The sequence below is a fragment of the Grammomys surdaster genome, unplaced genomic scaffold (assembly GCF_004785775.1).
Source record: "Grammomys surdaster isolate TR1022 unplaced genomic scaffold, NIH_TR_1.0 127, whole genome shotgun sequence".
Taxonomy (NCBI): domain Eukaryota; kingdom Metazoa; phylum Chordata; class Mammalia; order Rodentia; family Muridae; genus Grammomys; species Grammomys surdaster.
This window is the reverse complement of record NW_021604585.1, coordinates 6,129,028-6,152,550: the sequence shown is the minus strand read 5'-3', so window position 1 is coordinate 6,152,550 and position 23,523 is coordinate 6,129,028. Positions and strand designations below refer to the sequence as shown.

Below are 23,523 nucleotides of genomic sequence, written 5' to 3'. Positions count from 1 at the left end.
CTACAGGAGTGGCTATATTTAACTAAGTCCCCAATAGAATTTGTGTGTGTGCATGTTGGGGGTGGTTATTCACCAATTTATTCTATTTGGGGTGAAAATTCTTTCACTGTTTTGTATAGAAAGCTTGTTATTACTTTGTTGACTTCTCGTATGTGAATTTCAGATTGGCTTAATCTACCTAGCCTCCGATAATTAGTTCTGCATGTTCATTCTTATGTGAGTGGTAAGTGTGATTATCAAGACTGATTAGAGCAGGATGTGGTGGTGAACACATGTCTGTAATCCTAGCGCTTGGGAATAGGAGGCAGAAGGATTAGGAGTTGTCTTAGTTAGGGCTTCTATTGCTGCAATAAACACCATGACCAAAGCAACTTGGGGAGGAAAGGGTTTACTCAGCTTACACTTCCACACCACAGTTCATCATCAAAGGAAGTCAGGACAGGAACTCAAGCAGGGCAGGAACCTAAAGGCAGGAGCTGATACGGAGGCTATGGAGCAGTGCTACTTACTGGCTTGCTCCCTATGGCTTGCTCAGCCCGCTTTCTTATAGAACCCAGGACCACCAGCTTGGGATGGCACCCACATTGGGATGGGTCCTCTACCATCAATCACTAAATAAGAAAATGCCTTACAGGCTTGCCTTAAGCCTGATCTTATGAAGGCATTTTCTCAATTGAGGTTCTCCCCTTTCCAGTGACTTTAACTGTGTCAAGTTGACATAAAATGAGACGGCATAGGAATTCAAGGCCAGCCTTTACTACATAGTGAGTTTGAGGCTAGCCTGGACTAGAAAACAAAACAAACTAACAAAAATTGCCGAGTAACTTTGGGAAACATAAACAGTTAAAGCATGATAGAAAAGAAAACAAAATTAGAAAGATTAGTCCTATCATCACATAGTTAAGACTGTTAGTTTCTTTTTTTTTTTTAAAGATTTATTTATTTATTATATATGAATACACTGTAGCTGTCTTCAGGCACACCAGAAGAGGGCATCAGATCTCATTACAGATGGTTGTGAGTCACCATGTGGTTGCTGGGATTTGAACTCAGGACCTCTGGAAGTGCAGTCAGTGCTCTTAACCACTGAGCCATCTCTCCAGCCCAAGACTGTTAGTTTCTATACCCTCACACTGGTTCTTTGGACCAGTCTCATAGCTTGACAGCTCTTAGTGCAAGGGATAGACTGGTGAGGAACAGACATGGGTCAAGTCACGCCATCCCCCACCTGGTTGGTGATATCCCCAGCTGGAAAAATAGGTAGGCTGTGCAGCTTTTTGTAACAGAAAAGAGTTTTTTCCTTTGTAGCATGTACTTATTGTCTGAGTTACTGAGGCAAATCCTCAGACATTGCTTTTGCAAGCTCATCAATACTTTGTTCTTGCCTAGCTTTCTAGCGAACTTGTTTTCAAGAAAGTATCTAATATATTTTGCTTAGTTTTTACTATGTTCTTCCCAAATTAGAAATATCTGTTGATTATTACAAAATAGTCTATGCTGATAAAACAAACACTATAGGAAAAGGAGAAGGAAATAAGAATAACTCTAAACCTATCATACAGAAATAAATTGATTTTAGCAGTATTCTTATTGATATAAACTATTTAATTTCTGTTTTTAAGTTTTTATTCTTTTTTTTTTCAAGATAAGTTTTCTCTGTAAACAGGACTACAGTCCCGGCTCTCCTAGAATGCGTTCTGTAGACCAGGCTGGCCTCAACCTCACAGAGATCTGCCTGCCTCTGTTTCTGCATTTTGGGTGCTGGGATTAAAAGCATACACCATTACTTCCAGGTTATTTTCACACACACGCACGTGAACATACACATGCACACACACATCGCTGGGCCTTGTGGCTCATGTGTTTAATTCTAACATTTGGGAGGCAAAGGCAGGCAGATCTCTGTGGGTTCAAGGCCAGCCTGGTCTACAATGTGCGTTTTAGGACAGCCAGGGCTATACAGAGAAACTTCATCTTGAAAAAAAGAAGATATCATTTAATGAATATGTGTTGGGGGGTGCGCGCGCGTGCAAATGTATGCACACTTGTGCATGAAAGCCAGAAGAGGGTGTTGAATCCCTTGGAGCTGGTGTTACAGGCATGTGAGTTGTGGTGCATGAGTGATGAACCCGGACGCTGATCCTCATGGCTGAGCAGCAAGTGCTCTTAACCAATGGGGCATCTCTCCAGCTCCCACTTGGAGCCCTTTTTAAAAAAGTTAATAATGTGCCATGACATTTCCTTTGTCTAGTAACTATAAACCTATACCCTTATTTAAATGACCATTTCTTTGTGTGTAGTCACGTACCATAATTGGTTTTAAAAGGGAACTTGTGTGGACCGATTAAATTTAGTAGCGTTCATCGTTGCAAAACAAAACAAAATTGATCCACAAATCAGGCAGCTGCAAGAACCAGAATCTGAGAATCCCAGCCCATCCTGTTAGCCAGTAGGTACAGGGAAATGGACCTAAGGCATAGAAAACAACTTAATGCTGCAGGAGAGTCGGTCAACCAGGTACCTGTTTGATTTAATTGATTCATTTCTTACAGACTTCCTGCAACCAGCCAAAGCTGTCTGCTGTGATTCAACTCTCCATTGGTTAGAATGTTGGGCCCAGAGCAAGTATCCACTCAAAGATTACAGGCTTCCACATACAGTGTTTGACATCACTTTAACCAATTAAAAAAACAATATATTTCTTTTTATTTCATGTGTATTGGTATTTTGCCTGCATGTATGCCTATGTGGGGATGCTCCTAGAACTGGAGTTACAGACAGTTGTGAAATGCCATGTGGATGCTGGGAATTGAATCAGAGTCCCCTGAAAGAACAGCCAATGCTCTTAACCGCTGAGCCCCCATTTTAACTAATTTTAATCTTAATTTTTAAAACTTTCTATTTTTGAAGAATATTTATATTGCATATACTTTTTCGCTATTATAAACATCTCTTCCCCACCCCCTTCCCTTCTCCCTCTTGCTCCGGCCTCATTCGCTCCAGCTCAAAGGTTTTTATTTATTTATTATACGTAAGTACACTGGGGCTGTCTTCAGACACCCCATAAGAGGGCATCAGATCTCATTACGGATGTCTGTGAGCCACCATATATATGGTTGTTGGGATTTGAACTCATGACCTCCAGAAGAGCAGTCAATGCCCTTAACCACTGAGCCATCTCTCCAGTCCTATCAACATCTTTATGATACACATTTCATAAATTCTTTTGGTTTTTTGAGACAGGGTTTCTCTGTGTAGCCCTGGCTGTCCTAGAACTCCCTGTGTAGACTAGGCTGGCCTCAAACTCATGGAGATCTACCTGCCTCTGCCTCCTGAGTACTGGGATGAAAGGTGTGACCCACCACCACTCTGATTTATACATTTTTAGATTATGTGTAAAATATTGAAAGCTTGATCAAGCTGGAAGAGTCCTCTGTGTCTACGTAGTTCAGTGTCATTATTTTGTGGCTAAGAAATGGAGGCACTGAGAGCTGAACGGTAAGTAGAATCCTCTGAGTCTCTATCTACGGGTCTTTCTGGCCTACTCCGATACTGACTATAGGAAATGCTATTAAATAAGTTGCACTGTACTTTTCTTTCTTATTCCTATACCTAAAGGTTGTACTTTAAAAGCTAACTCCTTCCCACGATCATTTGCCTCTGAAGCTTTGTTTTTATTTATGGAAGAAAGAATTAGTCTTTGGTATGTTAGCAGGAGATCTATCAAGTACCCGGAGTCCTAAGAGGCAAACATCTACTTACTTCTGACAGCACTTGGTTCAGGTGAAGCACAGTCAAGAAGATAGGCAGTGATTGCTCAGTGGTGGCATAAAAATGCCTACTTATAGCTGGAAACCCATTCCAAGAGAAGGGTCCACAGCTTTCAGTTGGTTTGTCTGCAAGGTGCAGCGCTGGATGCTGGATGAAGCATAATTGGACAATTTCGATGATGGTGGGGAAAGAGTAAGCAGCACAGAGTTGTCACTGTGCACATGCTCAGCATAATTTGGGGCTAAATTATTTTTTTAAGGTTTATTTATTTATTTTTATGTATGTGCGTACATTGTTGCTGTCTTCAGACACACCAGAAGAGGGCATTAGATCCCATTACAGATGGTGTGAACCACCATGTGGTTGCTGAGAATTGAACTCAGGACCTCTGGAAGAGCAGCCAGCGCTCTTAACTGCTGAGCCATCTCTCTAGTATCCAGGGCTAAATTCTTGAGTGAGTTCAAGTAGGAAACTATAATATGGATCTTATTAATTTAAGATCAAAGTCCCATGTGACTCAACATCTATAATTCTAGCACACTGAGAGCCAAGGCAGGAGGACTGCTGTGAGTTCCAGGTCATTCTGGCAGTCTGGAATACACAGAGTGAGACACTGACTCAAAAACCAAACCAACCAAAGAACCAAACAAAAAAACTAAAATGTGTTACCACTTCCTGAAGAAACGACTCTAGTAAGCTTGAGATTCAGAGTTTGTGTTGCCTTTGGGAAATAAATTCTGAGATTCTTAACCCAGCAATGAAGATAACCATAGCAATTTACTTCATGAAACAAAGTGAAAACATCTTACAGAAAGAAAATGATAACTTTTTAAAAATAGAACTTGCCAATAAAAATGAAAAAAAAAAGTCAGGGGTCCTAGCAGAACCAATTCCATACGTATTCTATGAAATAGATCATGTTTAAGCTGAATTATAGTTTCTTATAGACTTCAAAACATTGAAGAAATATTCAGACAGAAGCTGAGCATCTGTAGAAATAACCCACAGAATAGAGAGTGAAATTAATTTGCAGAGGTAATGGAGCTTTTTATTGCCGATTCTTTCCAAACTTTATAGAAATTTTCCCAAAGGTCTTGGTTAGTATTATGAAAAAAAAAATGCTGTGATTTTGGTAACTGCTCACTTGGAAACAAAACAATTAACAAGACCATTTATGTTGGCAACAATTATCACATACACAGAAAATTGTTTAATTAGTTGAATTGTTTAGAATAGTAGCTTGTCATTCCTTATAATAAACTCATCTGCGATTTCTTTATGTGTACAAATGTTTTGCCTTCATGAATGACCATGTGCATGCCTGCTGCCCTCAGAGGTCAGAAGGCATTGGATCCCCAGAGTGAAAGTGAACCACCATGCTGACACCAGGAAGTAGGTTTGGGTCCTCTCTAAGAACAGCAAGTGCTCTCACCTGCTGAGCCATCTCTCCAGCCACCTCAAAGTCATTTTTAAATTATAAACTCTCCCTGTGGTCTGAGTTCCTGTCTGATAAATATTAATAAAGGGAGAAAACATAGGTTTTGGGCTCAGGTACTCTTGATTATCAGCTATAGAATATCTTTGGAAGACTTAAGACAAAGATAGTGTCAAAGTATTAACACATTCCTTTTTTTTTTTCCGGTTTTTCGAGACAGGGTTTCTCTGTGTAGCCCTGGCTGTCCTGGAACTCACTCTGTAGACCAGGCTGGCCTCGAACTCAGAAATCCACCTGCCTCTGTCTCCCAAGTGCTGGGATTAAAGGCGTGCGCCACCACTGCCTGGCTAACACATTCCTTATAACGAATTTGATCTACATTCCTGTGGTCTTGTCTGCTCAAGATTTAGGCTTACTGAAACTTGGGGACCGGAATGGGTTTTCTATCTGAGGACCATGACTGAAGACAGTACTGAGAGAGCAGAGCAGGAAGAGTCCAACCCACCTGAACTGTCAGTGCTTGCTTTACCTTGTTATATCCATGAGACACGGGAAGAATGGCCCATGCATAAGCTGGGAGGCAGTACTGAGCACAAGGTCTCCTTAATTAACTAGCCCCTGCTCTCTCTGACAGACAGTAAGCTGGGCACGATGTGTAGCAGCAGTGGTGCCAGAGCTGGTAAAATTCAGCCATAGTATTGTCAATTACATCTCTGAGAATGTGAATTTGTTCAGACAAGCTTATTTGGGTATAATTAAAACGTGAACCTCCTGAAAAAAAATTTAATTTAATTTATATGGGGGGGGGGGTGGGGTGGGGAGACTTTTATTGACTTCTCTGGTTAGTCTCCAAGATTGCAATCTCTCTTAATTCCTGATTTGTTCATTTATTCACTCATTGTATCTTTACTAATTCTGTCTCGAGTGCGCGAGGTGCCACGTTAAGTGCTTAGCACTGTATCCTGAAAGAGACGGGAAGCCACGGGTGACTTAATGTAACCGAGTGGCACGATCAGATTTCCTACTTAGAGTAGAATTCAGCTGCTACGTGGAGAAAGAATTGAAGGAGAACGAAATGGGAGAATGGGGGAGCAGTTAGGAGTCTGAGGCATCTGAGGGCAAAGGCTTGCTCCCCAGTCCTCAGCCCCTCTCGATTCTCAATGCTATTCTTGAGGAATTAGCCTTACTGCCTCCTCCTTGTCTTTGCTTTTGAGTACCTTTCTAATATATATGTTCATGTTTAATTCAAAGTGGTTTACTTAAATAGCTTTGCCTTTGTGGTTCAATAAAAATAGCATATTTGGGCAGCACAGGTTAGTCTTTTAAAGGGTTTGGGGGGAAGGCATAAAATTGGGGGGAGGATGTTAGGGAAAGGGGATGGATCTGAGAAGAGCTGGGGAGGGGTGAATATGATCCAGACATGTAAGGAATTCTCAAAGAACTCGTGTGTGTGTGTGTGTGTGTGTGTGTGTGTGTGTGTGAGAGAGAGAGAGAGAGAGAGAGAGAGAATATGAAGGAGAATGAGTATAGCAAGCATTCCCCTGCAGATAGCCACCTCGAGGGTCCTTACCTACTTACAGTCCCTTGACCTCACCGATTGATTTCAGCTAGAGCTGGGTACCAGTCTCTGAAGGCTCCCTCCCAAACCTTGGATCACAGAATCTACCATAGCCTTAAGTACACGCTTTCCCTTCTGATCCCAGAACTCTTCTAAAGCTGCAGATTAACTAGGGAAGCTTGGAAGTACAAAGTGTCAATATGGGCAGGGACAGTCCCTTGACCAATAAAGATGAAGGTCCATCTTTATCTCCTGTAGTGAATTCTCAAAGATACTGCATAATCTTCTAAGAAGGTCCCTGAAGATGTTCCTTCTCAATAATGACCTTGATAGCAAACCACCGTTCAATCAGTGTTTCCTCCCCTCCCCCCTTTCCCACCGTTCCCAATTTCTCATTTCTGTGCTTGTTGTGCGATGGCCTTTCTCTCTGCACTTCCAAACTTCCTCTCTCACTGGACTCTGATTTATCATTTCACTGTAACTCTATTAGCTGGGAAGCATTTGGGGATGTTGTCAGGATAACAGGATCTGCAGCAAATGAGGTTGTATTGAATTATTTATCGTTCAGCTAAAGTGGAGATAGCCACAGTAGAAGAGCTGGTTTGTAAAATCTTGGGGTAATATGTCTGTTGCTTTGGAGCGTTCGTCGTCATCATCATATTAATTTTTTTTCTTGTGGTTGAAAATTATAAATTTGAATGCTCCAAAGAAAAATATGGGCCGGGCGGTGGTGGCGCACGCCTTTAATCCCAGCACTTGGGAGGCAGAGGCAGGCGGATTTCTGAGTTCCAGAGTTCGAGACTAGCCTGGTCTACAGAGTGAGTTCCAGGACAGCCAGGACTACTCAGAGAAACCCTGTCTCGAAAAACCAAAAAAAAAAAAAAAAAAAAAAAAAAGAAAAATATGTGTGCAACCATTCAGTTCAAAGCCACAAGCCTATAGCTAAGAATTATCTGTTGCCTGTAATATATAATTATGTAGCTGCAAAGCTGTAATTCTGGAATTCATGAATTTATTTAATAAGTTTATTCACACACGGTTTAAAACATATAAATACATAATTCCACCACTCTTTTTCTTTCAAAAATAGATCAGGGATTTCGACTTGTGATATGTAAGCCTAAGCTTTTGAAGTTGGCCTGTTTTTTTGTTTTTGCTAGAAATTGGTTCTTAAAAAGATGATTTTTTTAAAAACTCAACAACAAGCAAAGCAAATTGTTTGGTGTGTGTGAGGGGATGCTGGGGAGTCCCAGGACCTTTGGAGTGCTAAATGTTGCTTTGCTGAAGACCTATATCTCTTATCTCTTGCTCCCTACAAAGAATTGCTAGATGGGGGGGGGGAGGGAGGAATCACTGCTAACCTCTGGGATAACCAGGGCCAGTGTGTCATTTTCCTTGTAATACTGGTGTCATTTGGGAAATTGGTATGAAATACGAACTTAGCCAAAGGAGAGGGGCGAGTTTTATAGCTTTTTAATACCTGTGGATTTTGTCCCAATTAGCATTTCTTACTGTCCAAATATCTACTCTCAAAAGAAGTGTGACGGCAGCAGGCAGTGAAATATCTTTTTCGTATCTTTAATACACAAGACTAAGCTTGAACATCTGGCAATTGAACACTCTTTGCTCATGAATCCTAGAAAACAGCATAATTATACACTCAAGCAAACAAGTCAAGAGAAAGCCTGTTTCCTGTTAAGAATTCCAGGGAGCATCAGTCAAAGTTAAAAACTCCCTTCTGCGTCTATGTTCTTTTTAATCGCCACTGCTGTCTCCATTACACCTGCGATTACCCGAGTTCATGGTCTGTGAGAAACCATCCCAGGTACAGCGTGTGGTGGACCCCCCCCCCCCGTAAAAAGAAAACGAGCAAAGATACAGCAAGGCAGGCAGCAAACCCTACTGAGCAATGACCTTGCATTGTTGAAAAGTCAAGAAAACAGCCTGCCCTGCTAGCCGCCCATGTCCGTCGGTGTCACCCTCCCTGGTCGCAGATGTCTTACTTGACATCCTTGGTTCTAGCGTCTCCTCTGGTCTGCTGTACCCCACCCCATCAAAGAGAAAGCCGAGTCTTGCCGGGAGATCTGGGCTCACAAGAAGGTGCAGGTGGGCCGGTGTGCCCGCTTGCCTGTTGATTATGGCCCCTGCAATATGCAACTGTAGGCTGCGCGCCACCAACCAGCACAGCCGGGTTCTCCGGGACAGTACCCAGTTTGAAAGCCAGAGCCGCGGCCTCCAGCCCGCAGGCTGGGGGCGGGGGCCTCGGCCCAGTGCCCACCCCCTGCGCTCCCAGCGTCTGCTCCTACTACCAGCCGGTTGTAGCCGGCCGGGTGCACGCTTTCTAACGTAACCCGCCCGCGGGAACAATCTGTCCCTACCAGCCTATCTCAGGAGGGGCTCAACAAGCCAGGGCGCCCTCCTTACCCACCCTACGGCCTAAACGGGTCTTTAGATGTCTTTTTCAAAACCAGATCGTAGTCTGCAGGGACGCAAGGCGGGAAAGGCTGGGAGGGCTCCGTTTCTCCGCCAGGCTTGCGGCTCCGGGCGCACGAATTAGGCCGGAGCTGCGGAGTCGAGTCCTCTTCCCGAGGCAAGGGGCTCTGAGGGTGCAAGATCAGGGGAGGTGAGAGGGGACCCCGGCGCCCCAGGTCCCGGCGGCGGCGGCGCTAGCGGCTAGGCAGGTGCCCCCGGGCGCGCAGTCTGATTGGCAGGTGCGGGAGTGGGTGGGGAAGGCGGGCCTGGCGCTGCGGGAGGCTGCGGCCCCGCCTCCCCGCCCCCGCCCCCGCCGCGGGACTATCTGGTCCCGGCAGCAGCGATGTCCCCCGGCAGGAATGTCCCTCCTCAGATAATGTTATTTATATCTCTGGGCGGGTCCGCGGCTCCGCAGCACCAGGCGCCCGGCGGCCACTGTGCCAGGAGCCCCGTGCTGCCCTCCTCCCCCTGCGCCGCCGCCCCCGGGCTCGGGGTGGCCGCCGCTTCAGCCCCAGCGCAGGTGAGTCCCCGAGGGCCGCGCGGCGGGAGGGAGCTGGGTGCCCGGGAGCCAGCGCCCGGGAGCGCGAGGCCCAGGGGATGGGTGAAGCGACGGCCCGGTGGGGGCCTGGCTCCGGGTGCCTACCATGGGGCGGGAGGGGTGCGGAGCCCGGGAGGCCCTGGCGGCTGCGGCAGTCGTCACCCCGGGACGCGGGAATCCGCGTGGGTTTCGCAGGCGCTGGGCTAGTAAGGCGCTAGCTTTGGGAAGCCAGCTAGTGGAGTGTCGCCCTGGGGCACGGAGAGTGGGTTTGGGGTGTGTGTGCTCTTGCCCACCTACCCCAGGACCCTCACCTAGGAGCAAAGTGTGTTGGGGGGGGGCTGCCTGTGGTCGGTCTGAGGACTGCCCGCGCCCGTGCCTCCCGCCGCTTGGCTTCTCAACCCCCCAGGCGTGTCGGATCCTCTTCTGGAACTTGGCTAGCGCGCTCCAGGGCTGCCCAGTGCCAAGGCTGGGAGGACAGTTCAGGGCAGCAGAGGGGGCCGGGCTTCAGGATGCCAGGCAGGACGTGCAGAGTGGCCCAGTGTAGACTTAGGAGGGAAAGATCAAGTGTCCCAGAACTATACTTCAAGGACCCCCCCATCCCCTTTGAGTTTCTATTCTCCAAGCTACTGCCTACTCTACTCTTACCCTTCGTGCCAGTTCCAGCAACTTGGCCCTGAAGAAATAGAAGAAATGGAAGAAGCAAGAGCTCTAACACAATCCTTAAGTCCCACCAACTTACCCAGACTTCCCAAAGGGGAAATAGCTACGAGGCTTGAGTACAGTTTCCGTGACAACAAGCCTTAGGTAGGGCCTTGATTTATAGTCTATTAATATCCAAACCACTGTTTTCAGTGAGCAATTAGAGGTGCTAGAGTTAATAACACCCTTAACTCACTGAAGGGATATGGAAAGAAGCCATTGTTTTAGATGCATCCGGCAGGATGGGATTATATAGTGCTGGTCTCTTTTACTAAGAACTTCAGTGGGGAGAGGCTGTCACCTCCACGATAGGAGGCAGCCATACAAAACCCCTGCCTGTGCAATAGATGTATATAGTTCAGTTTCCAAGGGAGGTGATTCAGATAGCTCCTGAATGAGAGGAGCCTTCAGGGAAAAAGAAAAAAAAAATCGAGGCACATTTAAGCTGTTCTCTTAGGCTACCCTTAGCGTCCCAGATCGCTCAGAATTTTAATCTAGAATTCTCTTTTTAACTGCTCTATGACTATGACCCAGGATAGTCATCTCCTATTCCAGGATCAGACTTCATATGCTTTTACAATGAGCCCTGATTTCCAGAATGTTATGGGAAACTCTTACAAGTGCAAACTGTTTGTTAATTATGAATGCCCAGCACCCCCAGAGACTTGGGGACTAGCTAACAAAAGGAACAGTAAACTTAGAACAGAGAAGAGCCCACCGACCTTGAGATGAGGCCAGCCGTTTATACAAAGTGTTATCAAATTCTAGCATTGTGTAAAACACAGTTGAAAGGAGAGGGACCCTTTGCTGGTATACCTCCCTTTATCAGCGGCCCAGTGGTAGTGGCTGGGGATGAGCCAGTCCTGTTAATCTTGAGTTCTCTGAAGACATAGAGTCCGCTCAAGGAATTGAAAGCACCCAAAACCTCCCAGGCATTCAGGCTGGGCCTTGCAGTACAGGCATATCAAGTTTTCCCCAGTGACTTGCCCCGTGGAAAGCTGGGATACCATCTTTTGCTCTGGTCATTGCTTTGTCTAAGTGTGCTGAAGGTGTCCTGGAACCAACACACCTGTTGGATTGTTTGCTTGGGGGTAAAGTCATAACAGGGTGCTGACTCCCACCTGCAATCGCGCTCAAATATGGCGATTTAGGCAAACTAGGTGCAAGTGAATGAAGGCTTTGAACTAATGTCAGTTTGTCACAATTTTGGAAAATAGTGGGTTTTTAATAAATAAAAAGAACAATAGCTTTTATGTAGTCTGTCTTTTATGTGCTTTATGTGCTTTTTATGGCTGGCTGGTAGTGGATTCTTGGATAGTCTTTGTTAACTGAATGAGGGAATGGACGGTCAGGGTTGCTTTATATGGCATTTAATTGTCAATTCTGCAGGGTCATGCATATTATCCCATTTTAAAGAGCAAAGGAATGGCTGGTGAGATGGCTCAGCAGACAGAGGTGCTTGCTGTTTAACCCTAGTGATGGACTCCACAAAGTTGTCTTTTGACCGCCACAAGTGTCCCTGTATGCATGCGAGCATTGGTTCACTCGTGACCATAATAATACATTTTTAAAGTGGGGAAATTGGTTCAGAGAATTAAATAACTTGTTCATCTCACACGGCTGATGAGAGATGAGGGGAGGCCAGGATTCAAGCTCCATTGTTTGCTCTGTTGTCCTTTTAAGATTAGATGCTCGGCAGGGGATGCAGAATAGGTTGGGAAGATTTGCTTATAGCATTGGTTTATCACACACTTCTCTCCTTGAACCTCAGATCGTAATTTTGCTTATATCAGAGGTTAAAACATATTACCTCAAGGCAGCATTGAACATTTATCTGCTCAAAAGTTTTTAGCCCAGTGCCCTCTTATTTTCAGGTCATTATTTCAAGGACAGAATTATTATTCTGGCAATAGTCAAACACAGATTTAAAAAAAAAATTCCTTTCAGTCCTGGAAGTGGCCAGAAGGGCTTGGTGATGCATAAGGGACAGTGAGATAGGACAGGATGACTATAAAACATTCATGAGGGAAATAGGATTGGAGTTGGAAGGACCCTTGGAGGTCACTGGTTCTAGCCTTCTGTTTATATGGACACTTGCTTAAAGGTGAGACCTAGCTGCACTTTACCTGTCGTTTATTTTTTTGTTTTGTTTTTGTTTTTGTTTTTGTTTTGTTTTGTTTTGTTTTGGAGACAGGGATTCTCTGTGTAGTCCTGGCTGTCCTGGAACTCACTCTGTAGACCAGGCTGGCCTTGAACTCAGAAATCTGCCTGCCTCTGCCTCCCAAGTGCTGGGATTACAGGCGTGCGCCACCACCGCCCGGCTTACCTGTTGTTTATAATGCTTCCTTTCTTCTTGTCATTCTAACCCATGTCTTCTCTGTATCTCTTTCCCTCTCATGGCCAGGGAGGTTTGTTTCCTGTAGTTTGGTCTATTCAAACCACTGAGGTTTTCTTTCCTTTGGGTGAAATGAGGCAAGAACATATTTTAATATCCAATAGTTTCATCTTAGTGAAGTTCAAAACCAGGAAACAAAAATGAAAAGGTACAGGGAGGAGAGGAAGAAGAAATATATGATTTCGATAATGAAATGCTAACCCGTTCTCTAATTTCTCCATTGCTCTTTAACTATATATGTATATATTATCCCATAAAAAGGTATGCACATTGCTATCCACAGGCAGTATACATCTCAAGGCATCTATTTTTCTGTAGCATTTCTGTGGGTTTCTGTGGGATTCTGTGGTTCTTTGAGAACCATTGGGATTGCCGGGTACCTGGTGTTTGTTTGTTTGTTTGTTTTGTCTTTTGAAAAAAAGAATTATTTATTATTTTATGTATATGAATGTTTAGCCTGGATGTATGTGTATGTGCCACATGTGTGCCTGGTGCTATCGGGAGCCAGAAGAGAACATTGGACGCCCTTATACTAGAGTTACAGAGCATTGTGAGACTCTTTGTGGGTGCTGGGAACAGAACCTGTGTCCTTTGCAAGAACAGTAGGCATTTTTAATTGCTGGGTCATCTCTCCAGTCTCCAGATACCTAAATTACTCTTGAAGAATATTGTTTCAAAGTCAAGCACTCTGTCCAAAAATCAAACTCTGCCCATGACATGAAAAGGCAGAAAACATGACCACTGGGAAGTTTGAAGTACTATCAATACATTTGTTCATTGTCTGTAATGTTTTTCATCACCCCAGACCTTCAGATTAACACTCTTCAACTGAGCTGGGAGCATGAGGAATGAAAGTAAGTGCTGTGTAGGCTGATAGAAATTTGATTTTATAGTGATGCCTGGCTGGGAAGTCCATGGATACTGGACTCTGAAATGGCCCAGGTGGGGTTAAGACAAAAATACAGGTCAGAGGAAACTTGGGAAAGGGTATTTTGTCTATAGAGTAGTTTGTACTGACTCATTTGGTCTTTATGGGCAGATGTTTTTGGTTACTATATTGTAGGGAAGGTGCCTGGGAGGAAGCATGCATATGTTGATCTGTTCACTAACTAGCTCATCTCTCCAGACTTGCTGGAGAGATGCTTGCTTGCTATCAGACAAGCATCTCTTCTCTGACAGCCCCAGGAGGTAAAGGTCTCTTGGCTTGGAAGGTGGAGATAGACACCAAAGGAGAATGTAGGAGACAGTCCAGGGACTTCACCGTCAGACCTGGCTCTTCTCACTGAATAGTCAGCTCCCGGTAGTAAATATTTAGAAAATGTCATAGCATGGTTTCCTTTTGTTGCTTATTTCTTAGTTCACAGCCGGGCAGTCTGAGTTCTTCCATTTTCAGCCAGCTTTAGCCGAACATCAAATCACTAGGGGATCACCAGCCTTGCAGCTTGCAGAGTTTAAAGGCTGAGTGCTTTCTCGGTAATTGTTTAGCTAGCTTCTGACATCCCCAGACCACCTCTCATTTTGTTCTTTCCTTCTGGTTGCAGGAAATATTACAAAGCTGTCTTCTTACTACCTCAGCAAGGCCCTCTCAGGCTTTGCTATATTTCTATTATATCTGTGCAGACCTGGCTGAGGGTATAATTAAAGGGCAATTAAAACTCAGACATATATCATGTTAACAGTGGGGGCAAAAGCAGGTCTCCTTTCTTTCATTTGAATGCTGTAAATTTAGCAAACGAATAGGAATGGGGCTAGGGAAAAAAAAAGACTTTGTATTGACCTGGGCTGAGATCCTGCCGGATATTTGTGAAAAGGGGAACAGGGCACCTTGACAGTCAAAGAACAAGAATTGCTTTGAATTATAGTCAATTCCGAAGTTTTCACTATTGTGAAAGAAGCAGAAACTTGGATAGTTTTGCAAATGAGTAAGTTGAAAATCTTTTCTGTTTGTACCAGACTTAGATATAGGTGTGTCTCATGTGCGGATTCATAGCCTCTCAGATAAAGGGAGATACATCTACCGTCTTAAGTGACAAGGATGGGAAAGAGATCTGAAACCTCATCCCATCCCCACACTCAGCTCTCGACTCTTTCCAGAAGACCCTTGAGTGGAGAATCAACTTCACTGTCCAGCATATTTCCTTAGGAAGACAAGGCCAGGCTTTCCCTAACCCTGGCTCTGAGGCAGAAGTAACGGACATTTCACTGGAAAGGTCTGAGAAAGCAATTGAGATGTCGTGAAAGAGAACAAATATAGGGCGTGTACCATGTACCTCACACTGGCGTATGCTCAGGACACAGAAAGAGGCACACGGAGATCCTTTCACTCCTGAGAGGCAGACCCTCAAACAAACACTGGCATGGTAGAATGCTTGGGGGGAAATGGTGCTTCCAGAAAAGGCCTTGGCAGGAAGATCTGACGAAGTTTGGGGTGTTCAGGAGGGCTTAAAAAATGTCAAGGACCGTTAGATGGGAGACTGTAAGGGCGTGGCACAGGGCTGCAAGTTTGTGGTGTTACCCAGATGGGCTGCAGAGCTTTATGTGCCAGAGTCAGTAGTTCTGTGTATTTGGAGTGTGATCTCACAATGAAGATGGTTTGGGGTCCATTTGCTGAAGACGTTTAGAAGTTCCTGTTGAAATCAGTGTAGGTTTTTATGTGGAGATATGTGTGTTGGAGGGGTCAGGCCAGATTCTCGATGAGGTAAAGCTCTTCCTCAGTGAGAAGAGAAAGCGAATTAGAGGCCATACAAGGTGGACTTGTCCTACGTCAAGGGAGTGAGCACACAGACAATGTTTAGTCCCTTCAATTTTCAGGATGTCTTTGTATAATTTCATTTTATTTTATAGTGAGCACTCAAGAATATCTCATTATCCTTCTTTTGGGGAGTTGGGGGACTGCACTAGAAATGTCTCCAGGCGGTAGTTGTCAGGAGACTCTGTCCATCACCCAGGTGCCTAGTTCCATCACAAGAAGGCCTTGTCTAGCTTTTCTCTATAGGAGAACTGAATATCTGGACTTTCTGGCCAAGACAGTAATTGCTTTCTTCCTTTGGTAGAACTTCTCATTGAGTTTATTGGGTTTGGAGAGAGGCACGGGGATGCTAGTGGCAGTGTTTACACTCCAGCATACCCACAAATCCTCAAGAATGGCCCTACAGAGTATACCCTAACAATGGGCAAGGTGCAACTTAATGTGTCACCGGCAGATGCCACAGGTAGACAAGCGGTGGGTTTCTATGCTTGTTATTGATGTTTTAGCTTTTCCAATCCCTCATCCCATCATTAGACCTCATTTGGAACCTCAACATTTTCTTTTCTTTTTTTTTTTTTTTTCCCCAGTGATGCTACCTGCTTTTGGCTTGTACCTCTCTCAATCTCCAAAAAGTATTTATTAAGTTCTCATTTACTTACCAAACATGTTCTAGGTCAGTGGTTCTCAACCTTCCTAATGGTGCGACCTTTTAATGTAGTTCCTCATGTTATAATGACCCCCAACCATAAAATTATTCATTGCTAATTCATAAGTGTACTTTTGCTACAGTTATGAATTGTAAACATCTGATATGCAGGATATCTGACATATGACCTCCAGAAGGGTCATGACCCACAGGTTGAGAACCACTGCTCATAGGGTGCAGTGGTGAACATGGGAGAAAAAAAATTTAAAAGTCTGACATCATAGAGCACACATCTTCCTTGGGATAGACGAGTATTAAATCATACCAAAAGACAGCAAATGGGTAGATCATAATATCAATGTTATAGAGAAAAATTGGGCAGCATGAAGGGAACAAGTGAAGGTTCAACTCTAATGAGGTCTCGTCCTAGCAGAGATCCAGATAAAAGGAGACAGGAGGCCAGAGGGCACGCGGGAGATTCGAGTTCTAGCTTTAGTCCAAGCACACTAGGAAGCCACTGGGCATTGTGGACAGAGAATTGACCTGTTCAGGTTTGATTTTAAAGAGGATCTATCTTTTGTCCTGAGGATTGGTTGTGAAGGACAAGATGCAGAAGTCTCAGGGAAAACGACTGCAGTCCAGGAGACAGACGAGGCATGGGGTGAGGGAGGTGGTACTCTGCAGCTGGATTCTGGGTATATTTGGAAGGTAGGGTTGGTGGGATTTGGATAGGGAGGAGAAAGAAAGAGTCAAGGATGGTGTAATTGTTTTGGGTTCCAACAAGGGTCAAAATAAAATGATGGTGATACATTTTATCAAACATACTAGAGTCTATTATTTTTGGATTTCTGGTTTCACTGAGCAGTGGATTTGGGATCGTGTCAGGCAGACTTTTCATTTAAAGATAACAATGAAAAAATAAGGTGTTTTATTGTATATGTCTCATGGTCTGTTTGCTTTGAAGTGAAGGCTTCGGGGCAGGGAGAGACTGAATCTGCTGCTGTTCCTTTTAGATCATTCTCGGTCTCTTTGAAGACAGGGTAGAGACAAAATTGAAAAGTAGTTCATTTTGGTGATTATGAACATTTTCCATTTGCTGGTTAAAGTGCAAACATTTTGTGATGTTTTTAGGGTTTTTTTTTTATCATAAAGAAGACCTTTTAAATTTATAAAAATGAATTTCTTTATATATTTACAATGTATACCCAACAATATACAAGGTTTTTACAATGAAAAATAAAAGTCTTTGCTATATTCAGTCTTTACTTTTTAGATGTTTATTTGTTTGTTTATTTATTTCATTTCTCCAGACAAGTTTTCTCTGTGTACCCCTGGCTATCCTAGACCTTGCTCTGTAGACCAGGCTAGCCTTGAATTCAGAGATCCACCTACCTCTGCCTCCCAGATGCTGGGATTAAAGGTGTACACTATCAATGCTTGGCTCAGATGATTATATTCGTGTATGTGTGAGTGTGTGTGTTTGTGCATGTGCCAATGTGTGCTGGGTTTATGTGCAGGCTGGAAGAGCGTTGGATTCCCTGGTGCTGAAGTCACAGGCCATTGTGAGCCACCTGATGTGGGTGCTGGGAACTGAAACTGGTGCTCTGTAAGAACAGTGCTTGCCTTCAACTGCTGAGCCGCCTCTCCAGCCCTTTCAGTCTTACTTTTAGGAAGCATCATACTGGCAACAATTTCCTGTGTATTTTTTTCAGAAAAGTACCGGCCCATTTTAGAGTGATAGATTAAATCTAGGGAAAATCTAGATTGAGCTTCTCCTTATGGTTTAGGAGGCTTTACCACTTAGAGACTGACTCTCAGATAGATCCCTAAGTGACCTGGGGTCCTGCCAGCCTCTCTACACTGAGAACTGTTTGTCAGACAACACCCCTCTAGAGCTTCCAGTTACAGTTAGAGGAGGGTGGAGATCTGTACTTACCAAGAGTCCTTGTAACCTGACCACAGTCTGATTTTCTACCCTTAATTCTCAACCCTTCCTATTGCAGCCCCTCAGCTGCCTCCTCCTCTGTCTTCCTCAGTTCTAAACAGTTCTCCCAGGTTTGGAGTGGTTTACAGAGGATCTGGGATCAAGGGTAGTCAGCTTGCCTCATGCTTCCCATCCTATAATGATCCCCCACCCCTTCCCACACTTGTTACATGTATGACTGATTGGAATGTTAACTACAGACTTCTTTTATCGTTACTATTTCGTCTTGCTTAACTAAGCAATGTGCTCATTCATTTGTTTAGGTTTTGTTTTGTTTTTATTTTTCAATTTATTTGGGTGTGCTTTGCGGAGGGGCTTATAGCATGCCGTGGCGTGAGTGTGGAGGTCAGAGGACAACTGCTGGGAGTCAGTTCTCCCTTCCAGCATGGAGGTCCTGAGGATTGGACGCCGGTTGTCAGTCTTGATGGCAAGTGGCTTTACCCACAAACCTTTGTTTCTTTAAGACAGGATCTTGTTATGCAGCCCTGGCTGGTCTTGAATTTGTGATCCCTCTGCCTCAGCTTCTCCTTTGTTAGAATTGGAGATTGGCCCCATCATATTTGGCTGATAATAAACTCTTAAGGGAAGGAACTAATTTTTGAATTACGGTTCTGGGTCTTACATAAAGTTCCAACTAATGCTTTTGGAAGTAGAAGTTCCATTAATAACTTAAAAAATTATTTTATTTTTACTTTACAAGATTTGTAATCGATCTAAGTTTTATACTGACAAGTCACTTTTTATTTGTGACTTTGAGACACGATCTTACTATGTAGCCCAGAGTGGCCTCAAACTCAAGCTCTTCCCTCACTGCCTCCTGTGTACTGGGGTTATAGGCATATGCAACCACACTCAACTGCTTATTAGTAATTCTTGATAGATGGTCCTGGCACACAGGGTTAGATTAATTGGAAATTTTCTAGTGATAGCTACCCACAATGCTACTTACCTATTGGGTAACAAAGGTGTTCATTCCCAGGGAATGGCAACTGGATATTGTTCCTTTAGATCAGCTGTTTCAGCCTGTGGGTCACTGCCCCTTTGGCGGGGGGGGGGGGGGGGGCAGGTGACATGGGTGAGTGAGAGTGGTGCTGGGTGGAGGTTGTTGAATGACTCTTCCATAGGGGTATTCTGCATATCCAATATGAAATATCTGATATTTACATTATATTTACATCTTGCATACCCGATATTTACATTATGATTCATAACAGCAGCAAAATTACAGTTATGAAGTATAATGAAATAATTTTATGGTTGGAGATCACCAAAACCTGAGGAACTGTATTAAAAGGTCACAGCATTCGGAAGGTTGAGAAGCACTGCATTAGATAAAGAACTTTCTGACATACCCTGAATCATGCTCTCCATCTCTTCAGGGGGCCAGGGACGGAACCCAGGACCTCATCCCTGTTAGGAAGAACATTCCACCCCTTAGCCACACCTCCAGGACTTTGTCAGAAGCAAAGTTTTGTCTTTGTTTTTGTTTTATTTGCCCCTAAATGATGAAGAATAGTTATTTTAGGGGCATGGCAACCATGCAATTAGAATGTTTTTCTTCCTGCATGGTGATAAATATGCTTGACATAAAATTTGTTATTTAAACGACTTTTAAGTATACAGTTCAGTGGCAAAATCACATCTCCACTGCTCTCTAGATGTTATCACCATCCATCTCCAGAGTGTTTGTCACCCTCCCAAACTCAAACTCCGGATCCACTGAATGCTAGCTCCCGTTCTCTCTCCTCCCCGTCCTCGGACAGACGCCTGGGTTGCTTCCAGCCTTTGGCTGTTGTAAATTACGCTGCTGTGAACAAGTTATCACTGTGAAAAATGCCTGTATCTTTTCAAGATCCCGCTTTTCCTTTTGGATGAATATCCAGAGGCAGAGTTGCTGGATCATCGTCTATTCTATTTTTAAGGAAGCCATCCGTCAGTTGTAATATTCCCCTCCACTGTCTAATATCTCCAAAGGGAAGAGAGGAATGTATTAATATCATCACTTTGGGGACCACACTGAACCTAAATATTATTTGAGATCACCATCTTTGGGGAATAACTTGTCATCCGAGCTCCCGAGTGTGTCTGTAGATCAGTTTGTCTATTTTTAGATGGAAGACACTTAGAGGACAAGAACGTGTTTGCTTTGCTCTGTAGATCATGTAGCCAAACTCAGGTAGGGAAGGTGTAAACATTATAGGAAGATGTGCATCAGCCAAGAAGCCTCCTTGGGTTGGATGATGAGCGGCTGGGCTGCTTCCAGCTCCCTCTCTCTGCCCTTGGGCAAGAGCTCCCTCTTCTCTGACTTTCCCAGGGTGTATGAGATTGTCGCCTTCATGTTAATCATCCTTAAATTTTTCCTGATACATTCTTTTAAAGCTTACACGTTACCTCCCCTTGATCACCTTGCTGGTAGCCCCTTCCCTCACTAGGGCGCATGGCGCCACCACGTGCTTCCTCTTTATTTTCTTCTTATTGCTTTAGCTACAGGATGAACCATTTGCCACTTAATTGTCAACTCGCCTTCTAGCTCTTGTAATAAGAAACTGAGCTTTATTCTTTTTTTTAAAAAAAGTATATATATGTATATACTTTATGTTTATATGTATATATGTATGTAGTATATATACATGTATACTTTTTTTCTTAGAACCTAAATATGTATATCTATACTTAAACACACACACAGGCACACACACACAGACACACACACACTTTTTTCTTAGCACCTAAGCATGTATGTGTACTTTTTTTTTTTTTTAATCTAAAGCCATGCTTGGCACACAGAAAGGAGTGGTTCAAAAGTTTTTATTGGCTAAAAAATAGCTGAGTGTTTGACATTATGTCATACCTCTCTGTGTGTATGTGTGTATATATACATTTTATGTACATAAGTGTTTTGACTGAATGCATATGTGCATTACCTGTGTGCCTGGTGTCCGTGAAGGTTAGAAAATGGTACAGATTCCAGGGAGTTACAGACAGGTGTGAGCTCCTATGTGGATGCTGGGAATTGAACCTGGGTCCTCTGGAAGAGCAGCCAGTACTTTGAGCTATCTCTCCAGCCCCAAATTAATACATAATTTTAACTTGAAAATATGTTTATAGTAACAGGTCAGCATTTATTGAGAACTTATATGCTGGTCTAGGCACTATGCTAAAAGCTTTCGTGTGTACTTATAATATCATATATGTACTATTATTACCCTAATTTAAAAGAATTTTTTTTAAAAAAAAAATCAAAGCGAGGGAGACGGGGAAGAGGGACGGTGATCGGGATGTAAGTGAATAAAAAAAATCAAGTTTAGGTAAGTTAACTCGCCCAATCCACTACCCACAAAGGTTAAAGCCAGACTTGAACCCACATGTATTTATTCCAAAGCGCTTGCTTTGAGCCCTTGTGCCCACTCGTATTTGGATGAAGGTTGACATTACATGTCTCTCAGTTTTAATGATTCTTTTCTGAATATTTAATAGTGTGAAATTAGTCTAAATGAGATAGGCAATTACTTGCATACTTCCATACGCCCCTTTATATTTGTAAGGATTTAACCTAACGGGCTCAAGCCCCTTTATTAGCTTTTAATAAATAATTATCATCCGAGTCCTACTTCTGATATGGTTCTCTGACATTTGAAGGTGGGGATAGATGTTGATTAGTACGGCACAGTATACCCATGGTTATGAGGCATCTGCACTAAAGCTGCCTTAGAAAAAGTCAGAAGTATTGTTCAGTGCAGTGGCCTTCCTGACTCCCATAAGCTGTGAGCATTCTCTCTCTAAAACTAGGAGTCCCGTCTTGGACCCTGCCACTGGGCTACCCAGCCCTCTCTTACTTATTCTGAACATTTTCCAGACCGTTTCTTTCTATGAGTTATTAATTATCGGGGTCTCCAGTGCATCTGCAGCCTGATCTCTAGCCTCAGTTTCCCTCCTTGGTTGTGTACCACAGCCTTCTCCTGACCACCATTGCTTGTGTTAAGATGTCTTGCTCTCTCTGTTATAGCGGGACACCTCAGCTTCAGCACTAGCCCTGCTCTCCTGCCTTTTGTCGAAAGCTCTTTGCTTTCCACCTCCCTAAATGAAAACTTCAACAACATTTTGCGTTTTTGTCCTTTCAAACTCTGGCATCCACATGGCTGTTGACTTCTATTCAGTTTTCTTCAATTTCCAGATTCCTTTTTGTGTTGCAGTGTCCGCTGGTACGTTATGTTTGAATAACTGACTTTCTGTCTCTAACTTTTCAATCGGTGTCATTCTCTGACCTTGGGGTTATTTTTAAAAATATGAGTCTGACCAAGTCATTTACCTGTCAAAGTTCTTAGGTTCTCAAGAGAGCCGGTGGTAGCACACACCTTTAATCCCAGCACTGGAGAGGCAGGTGGATCTCTGTGAATTGGAGGCCAGCCTGGTCTACAGTGAGTTCCAGGACAGCCAGGCCTACATGGAGAACCTTGTCTTGAGAAACCAAAATCAGCCAACCAACCAACCAACTAACAAACCATTATTTTCTCTTTTGCCCCTAAATACAATTTAAAGAAGAAAGGCTGTGTACATAGCTCGATGGTAGAGAGTTACCTAGCATGAGTAAGTCTCTGAGTTCAACTCCCAGTGAAGAAATAAAGCGCACCAACAGAGACCTTTCCAGTCTGCGGCTGCCTTTCCTGGCTTTATCCCCTCTCCCTTTACTCACTTTGGGTGCCTATGATTTGCTCAACTCGAGATACATTCTCATGCCTCTGTGCCTGTGTATCTACTGCTGTCTAGTCCTGAAGTGTGTCTTTTGTCTGCCACATAATCTGTGTGTTGTGTACCTGAACACCCCATTCAAATAAAACCCCACCGTGAAAATTTCCTGAAACCTCTGTGTCTCTCTCCTAACCTGAGGAGACACGATTTTTCTCCTCTGTTGGTTCTGACGCTGCTTGGTCATGTGTAGGATTCTGCTAGGTTATGAGTTCCTTGAAGAACAGACAGTGTCTTGTTCCCATGGAGACTCTGGTGCCTGACTCCCTCCCTGGCTCATGGGTGGTAGTCTAGAAATGCTGACCGAATTGGGTAATTTCTGGAATATTCAGCACTGTGCTAAAACAAAATAGGCATCTATAGAAGGGCTGGTGGAATTACTAGCTGTTCATGAGTGAAGCTGAGAGGTGAGGACTGCTTCAGAGCTGAGTGGGGCTCTTCCCACCTCGGCCTCCCCCAGGGCTTTCCACGCTTTCCCCATATGGGGAGGAAAGACGACCGCTGGTTTTAACAGGCACCATGAGAATGAG

At 43.8% G+C, this 23,523-nt stretch overlaps 1 protein-coding gene across 1 annotated transcript in view; it reads left to right on the top strand.

Moving 5' to 3' along the window:
• The first annotated feature begins 9,134 nt into the window (after window positions 1–9,134).
• Window positions 9,135–23,523, top strand: part of Sptb (spectrin beta, erythrocytic) — a 129,586-nt gene continuing 115,197 nt past the window's right edge. The window contains exon 1 of the mRNA XM_028790162.1: window positions 9,135–9,756. The gene's annotated coding sequence lies outside the window, so the exon portion shown is untranslated. The remainder of the gene's footprint in view (window positions 9,757–23,523) is intronic.